Here is a 7,483-nt window from a genome sequence, read left to right as displayed (position 1 = left end):
GGTTTTCATTACAAAAGTTTGAATGGCAAGTAAGTATAGCGAATAGCAATAGTAATGCAAAAAAGATTATGCCCTCTGGTAGCCAAATATTTATTTCTGATCTTCTTTTCATTGAAGGAAAACGACTTGCCCTATATTATGAAATTTGACAAAGGTGTAAATCCAATATGAGGTATATAAACCCGCAAGCTGAGTAAACTATAGCCCCCTTTCTTGTATATATTGCTGTACATAGAATTATATCACAGGATAATTCAGGCTATGAGGGACTTCAGGAGGTCTCCAATCCAATCCCCTGCCCAAAACAGGGCCAGCTCTTGTATCCTCACATCTTGATGTAGCCAGGCCTTGAATTCTACCAAGGACAGAGATTACACAGCCTCTCAGGAAAATCTGCTGTACTGTGTCTTTGTTCCTATGTGGAAACAGAATCTTTCAATACTTAGCCTGAACCTTTCCTTCACTCAGTGTCTTTCATTGTTCTCCCCTGCCCCACTGTGCCACAGCCACCTCAATCTCCTTGGTGACCTCTCATACGTGCTGTGAGTCTGTGTGGTGCGTTGGAAGGCATCCATTCTCCAGCCTAACCCAGCCCTGCTCTGACAGTACCTCCCCATGGGGCAAGTGCTCCAGCCCTCACCATCTTGAGGCCCTCCACTGAGCTCCCCACCATTTGCCTACTTCTCTGCTGTGCTGGGGGCCAAAATTTGATGCAGCCTTGAAATATGGTCTGAAAAATACCACATATTTTTAGGGTTCACAGTCTTGTCCGTCAATTTACAGACCATGCCTCTGTTCATGTAGCTCAGGAGCTGTTCGCCACCTTTACTCTTAGGGCACACTGCACATTACCTTCCACTAAAACCAGGTTGCTCAAGGCTCCATCCAACCTGGCCTTGAACAATTCCAGAGACAGGGCAACATACTTAAGGGAACTGCATGAATTTGGTCTCCAGATTTCAAATGGGCAATGGCATTTTTAATTCAGAGTGGTTAGTAAAGAGATGTATACACATGGTAAATGTTCTCATATTGACAGGACAAGAGATAAAAACTCAAGTTGAACTGCAGAAATTTTCATTTTTTTACACTCACATGGTGTGGGACATCCAGTTAAGGATATTCCCCAAAATATTCTGCCCTAGTCTATACTGCTGAGGTTCTGTAGCTGGCTGTTGACAAAGGCTGCCAATCAGATCAGTCCAGAACACTGTGATAGACCTTTTCAGCAGTTTCAACTCCGGTTTTCATGTCAGCTGCTGATCCAAGATCCATGTGTCTTGGGGTGACTTTATGATTTGTATCCCATATCGCTGCCCCATGCCCAGAAATTAATTTTGTGCCTTCCTATGCCTTTAAACTGAGCCTGAGAGGGGGGAGGAAAAACTGAGCAAAACTTCTTCAAAGCAGTTTTGCAGTTTTGTTTTCATGTTTCAAGGACACAGAGATACAGACTCCTCTGTCTTCTAACAGCAGCAGCGGGAGCAGTGGGAAGCAGTTTGTCTTTCCAGCCAGTTTTCAGCCAGTTTTTTTTCAGCTGCTTCTTTTTCTGTGGAGAGAGACAGAGAGTTGAACTTCTGGTTTTTTCTGGAATTTCGGATTTTTTTCCTTTTTTCTGCTGGACTTCTTCAGTATCAGAACACATCAGGAGGACTTTCCACAGAGCACAGAGGGCCTGGCCCTGGGCCAAGTCCCAGCTCCGAGGAGGAGGGAGACCAAAGGGAGGACTCTAACATTTTCCCAGCTTTTTCTCCACAGCAAGATATTTTATTATTTAACATTATTATCCTTTTCCCATGTGTCTGTTAAATAAATAGTTTTTATCTTTTTCACTTTACTTCAAGGAAAAAGTTTCTTTTTTCCTGAACCTGGTGGTTTGTAACCTGCCTTCTCTCAGAGGATGTACTTCTAAATTTGGCCAATCCGGCACACTTGTCAAGATTCAGTTATTCTCAGTTCTTACTTCTGTTGTTCTTTTCACCATGACTCATCACAGTTGTGCCCTCTTTGCATTTGACTCTGCTCCAGGACATAGAAAACTCCCGATATTTCTGCATCATCAGAAGAGCAGGATTTGTCTGAACAGTGAAGGAGAATGATGAGTGGTCTTTCCTAGAAAAGGACCGTAAGGGTGAGAATAAAGGCAGACCACTAGAGAAGGACAAGTGTATTTTGCTTAGTCTTCAGTCTCTGACAGTGTAAACTAAAACATTTTCCCCAGATATAATTCAAAATATCTTCTGAAATATGAAAACATAATTTTTTCTTTTGTGCGCAGTGATTGCTTCATTTTCACTGCCTTCTCTGCACTTTGTTAAACCTTTTCAGAAAACAAAAGAACAAATAAATGATCCAAAGATTTTACTGCATGAAAATTTAGTGGGCTGGTTATGTGCAAACTGCTTCCCATCTTGGGTGACTTGGGAGAACTAACAAGGTTTCAATTGTGAATCTGACAGATGTAGTAAATTAAAAATAAAAGTTACAATCCTGCCATGTATCACATGTTTGCCTCAAATATGTAAAAGGAAAACTTCTTACAATGGTTTTTAACAAAGAAATATGAACACATTAGGAAAAATATGAGAAAATCTTTCATTTTCTCTGATCCAAAGGTAGTCTTTTCTCTTCAGTAGACAAGTCTTTTATCTATCTGGATCTTGTATCTATCTGGATGTATTAATCTATCTATACTTGTACCTATTTGGATGTTTTCCAAAATTCCAGCCTCTCATACCTTCTCCATAAAAATAAAAGATTAAAAAATGTTTGGTCATCATAGTCTTATTAAGAAACAAGTTTGATAACAGACAGCTCTAATCATACCCTCAATGTAGGAAATGAATTCCATCTGTAGAAACCAATATACATTTGCAAGCCTATATAAACTTTTTATTAAGATAGGTTTTTGAAAATATCATAATGATTTCAATGTTGTCTCAAAGGCAGTTCTTAGGTTTCATCAAAAGAACAATCTTTCTCCCACAGTTTATAAAGCTTTTGGACTGACTTAGAACATTTCCCAGGTATTCTTTTGTCTGGCTGTAGAAGACAAAGAAAACCTAGATCTGACCTTCTTGGCTGGTATGTCATTACATTTAATTGATCAATCAGTAAGAAAGTGTTGGAATTGAAAAAGGGCCCAGTGGCTCTGGCGGGGGGAGAAATTGCAGTCCAAAACCAATGTGGTTGATAAGAGCAAGCTCTGTTTATTAGCAATCCAGAGGCACTTATATAGTATACCAGCTTGTTAACTCTTAAGTGGCTTAAAACTTATCAAAGCGAATTTCTACTTCTACATAATTGGACTTACATTGGCAAGCTTCTACAGTTATGTTATGATTAAAAGAATTCAGAGTTCACCTCCCCTTCTCCAGGTCTTATCTACACAGCTGTAAATCTTCAAAACTCCCTTTTTGTTCCCAGCCCTGTTTTTTTCACACAGGGATTTTCTCATGGAGAGTTTTTCTCGCACACAGGCCTTTTGCTTGCAGGCCTATTGCTTGCATAGTTCTTTTATTGATCCCATAATTCTATCAATGATCCATGCCCCTGATCCCTCAATAATTCTGCAACAGGAACAGAAAACTGCCAGAGAAAGATGGGATTAGCTCAGTTGGTTAGAGTGTGGTGCTAATAATGCCAGGGTTGTGGGTTTGATCCTTTTATGGGCCATTCTCCTAAGAGCTGGCCTTGATGATCCTTGTGGGTCCCTTCCAACTCAGAATATTCTGTGATTCTGTGAAAATTCTAATTCAAGTTTGATTTAGGTGGACAACTACAGCCTTAAGATAAATATTTAGGACGAAAAGCTACAGACACTAAGTTCTATCTGTTGTCTCTTTTAAATCACAGAACCAAGAGTCAATGAACATGGTTGACTCTAGAATTACTTGTCCAGAATTGGATGGCTTACTTCTGGCACTGTCAATTGTCACAATCCTAAAGCCCTGAATTTTTTGTTAAACACCTGATGTGCTTCCAGGAATGTCATACCAGGAAATTTTGTTTGTGCAGCAATTAAATTTGGAATCTTCTACAGTGCCAATATCTTCTGACCAAAAAACCACCAAATCTAAAACCCCAAATTATCATCTTAATTTTACCTTTCTGTTGCGTGTTACTTTAAATGCTGTGCGATTCCTGTCTCAAAGATAATTTGCTCCACCACTATAGCATCAAACCTTTCCAAGGAGTCTGATGCTGTAATTAGAGATACTTCAAAAGGGTCTTTTTTCCAGCTTTTTAGAAAATGATATCAAATAGAAAATTAAAAACTTTCAAGACATTTGGAAGACAGACTAACCTCCTAATTATTGTCCGATCTCATTATCTGTCTCACTGTCAAAGGAAAACAGTTACTAGCAAGTCCAGATACACTGCTTGAGACTTTATCATGCACAGTAATATGATTGCAGGAAAATGATGGAAATTAGCTTTTCAACATTTTTCTTGAAGTATTCTCTTGAACAGCTACAGCGATAGAGCACTGGCAGTCAACCCTAAAATCAAATGAAATCCATTGAGTGTGGGAGCTGAAATAAGATCAGAGAACCAGGGAATTACTCAATAGACCATTTTAGTCCCAAGCTTGTAGACAGTGACTTGAGATGGCAGGTGAACTGGTGTGAAAAAAACACAAACTCGTCCTTAAGCTTTCTTCCAAAGCTTAAACCAAAATACGATTAAAACTCTGGACCACCACTTTGTGAAATACCTAAAAGAAAACACCTTTTACCTCACTCATTGATTTCGGTTGTGTGTAAATGCATACATACTCACAAAGCTTTTATTTTCATAATAGCAATGCAGATTTATCTGCATTTTACTAACATAGTTCTGGTTTTAATCTTCAGGAGTTGTAATCTACATTACTGACATTATTGAAAAGAGGTTTATTCTGACATGTGCAAATATTTGTATATTATATGAATAACTACACTGACCTGACTAGAAGTATTTTTCTTCCAAACTCGGAAAATTATTCTCTCTCTAGGAATAAACTATAGTCATTGTCACAATTATTTTTGTGCTGTTGGCATAGTACTAAATATAACAGAAAATATGGAAAAACCCAAAATAGTATAAAATAGATTATTGTTTAAAGTCGAGATCAATGGGTGTATTTGGTGTAGGTGTTGATGTGTTGGCAGCAGGGCAGACCTGCAGGCTTCTTCTGTGAGAAGAAACCAGGGATTGCCCCATGCTGGACCTAGCTGTTTCCAGATGGTTTTAAACCAGACCCACTGCAGGACACCTCTGGGTCTGGAGCAAATGAGTGAGGTGGAGTCTGGCTAGGGGGAAGGAAAGTTGATGTTTTAATATTTGTTTCTTACTAGCTGAACCTATTTCCCCCAGACAAATCTGCTTTGACCTTGATGGTGTTGCAAGCAGTATCCCTCAACCCACTAGATTTCTCATTTTTGTTTTTATCCCATTTCTCTTCCCCCATCCTGCTGAGGAGACAGAGTAAGAGAGCAGCTGGGTGGGCATTTAACAGTTAACCACATTATCACAATAAGAAAATGTGTTACCACAATGAGAAAATTATTAACAACTTTGATGAGTATTCATAACAAACAGTGCAACTGGTTTTCAGTTGTATCAATAAGTGTTTATGGATTCCTTTAAACATGAACAACATGCTTATTCCTAGTCTCTCCTGATCTCCTGGCATAATGTCCTGGGTTGCAGTGTATTCTATTACCATCCTCAGGAGCTGTTGAAATCAGGTGGGGCAGTGTTTCCTTGCCTCCTCCCCCCAGACTATCTTTCTCCTAATGGCCCATCATTGTCCTGCCACCTGACTCAGAGATAACTCCCTCCGGACTATCTTCTGTTAACGAGTCTAATCAACACTTGGCCTCATGACTCATCACCCATTGTGAGATGCTCCACCCAGAGGGAGGAACCAAGCATCCCATCGTGGATATAAGCTGGGACTCTGAACACCAGAGACAATGCCTTTCCACTGGATTTCCAGAGGACAGGAGCTACACAGCCACCATTGGACTTCCTGAGGAAGAGCAGACTCTTTTTCTACAGGATCACTGCTTCAGAGGACTGCAGCCACCATTCTACCAGACTGCTACCACCACCCTGCCTAACAGGGTGTCAGGTTGTACCTTGACTCTGTCAGTTTGACAGTGTTTTCTTTTACTTTTTTTTTCCTTTTCTTTAATTTCCATTAAATTGTTATTCTGACTTGGTGCCTCCCACTGGTTTGTTTTCAAACTAGTACACATACATCCATCTTTTGGGGATAGCTGAAAGATATATATAGTAGGAGCTTATGTGTTTTTTTATCTCCAACTTTTACTATGTCTTTGCTGTTAATTGTCTACTTGATTTTTCCTATTCAGTCTATCACCAACCCCAGAAGATGTTTGCTTAGTGCATCCTAACTTGATAAAATGTAGCAGTACTTGACAGAGTTTTGCTGTGGTTTGACAATAGAAAGATTTGTTACATTTAATCATGTGAAAATTTCATGGAAATTTTCTTCCTTGAAGTACATGAGAAGCACAAGCAGATGCATGCCAATATGAAAGCCACAGAGTTGTAATAGGACATTAGCAGAACTTTCAACAATATTGTAGTGCAATGTCTAAGCTCAGTTGATTCTCAGGACCCCTAACAAAATAAAAGTATATATTAATTTTTCAGAAAACTAACACATAAAGGTAGTTTCTCTATTTTGGGAAGTAAGAGGGTGGGTTTTGTTGTTATTATGTTGAGACCTCTTTAAGTATAATATTTGGTATGTTGCAAATTGATCTTTCAGACTCCTTTGTATTGTTAACAGTTAACTGAACCAAATTCAAGTATTTTACTTAATTCATCTGTTAATTTGACTTAAACTTGTGCAAAGACTTTTAAATTCTACAGTTGCATCACTTTTTTTTCTCTGGTCTTATGTTTTAAGAAAGAAATTTTTCAACATTTTGAACCAGACAAACTAGACAAAGAATGAAAGCTTTGTTACAGACAACGGTAACCATAAAAAAGGAGAAAATTTTTGAAATATTTTAATATTTAGTCTTCTTGTTCTTCACTTTCTTACCTGGATATCTTACTTCAAGATTTTAAGTCCACCAAAGTAGTACTTGCTTCAAAAGGGAGAGAAAGTACAAGAAAAACAAAACATCACTTGTCTAAAATCCAATCACTTCTAGTATCCTTGGGTCTACTTTCAGGTTAAGACCCCTGGAACATACAAAGAAATGCTGTTTTCTCAGTTTCCTTCACAAGGACATTTATTCCATGAGTTAGGAATAACTGTGTGGGAAGTAAACATTTTAGTTTTATAACTTCTTCAATTCTTTTTTTTTTTGTATTCCTAATGGTAATACTGCAAGTGAACTTTTCAGTTTTCCTTAGTTGTAAGCATGGAAAATTTCTATTAGCAATGTAAATACCAAACAAAATAGAAAACATCATAAATAACGTATATGCATTGAATCACTCATGAATGTATGTTATA

The 7,483-nt window shown here is 38.3% G+C and overlaps 1 long non-coding RNA gene across 1 annotated transcript; it reads right to left on the bottom strand.

Moving 5' to 3' along the window:
* Positions 1-3,184: 3,184 nt before the first annotated feature.
* On the bottom strand, positions 3,185-7,201 carry LOC121666815. Its single transcript, XR_006016807.1, has 3 exons — positions 7,191-7,201; positions 4,107-4,110; positions 3,185-3,256 (listed from the first exon to the last, which is right to left on the bottom strand). It is a non-coding gene; the product is annotated as an uncharacterized LOC121666815 (long non-coding RNA).
* Positions 7,202-7,483: the final 282 nt, after the last annotated feature.

Source organism: Corvus kubaryi, unplaced genomic scaffold, assembly GCF_017639235.1.
Source record: "Corvus kubaryi isolate FWS band 111438036 unplaced genomic scaffold, C.kubaryi_AGA036_p1.0 133, whole genome shotgun sequence".
Lineage (NCBI taxonomy): Eukaryota > Metazoa > Chordata > Aves > Passeriformes > Corvidae > Corvus > Corvus kubaryi.
The sequence above is the reverse complement of the archived record's forward strand: the minus strand, read 5'-3'. Positions and strand labels throughout refer to the sequence as shown.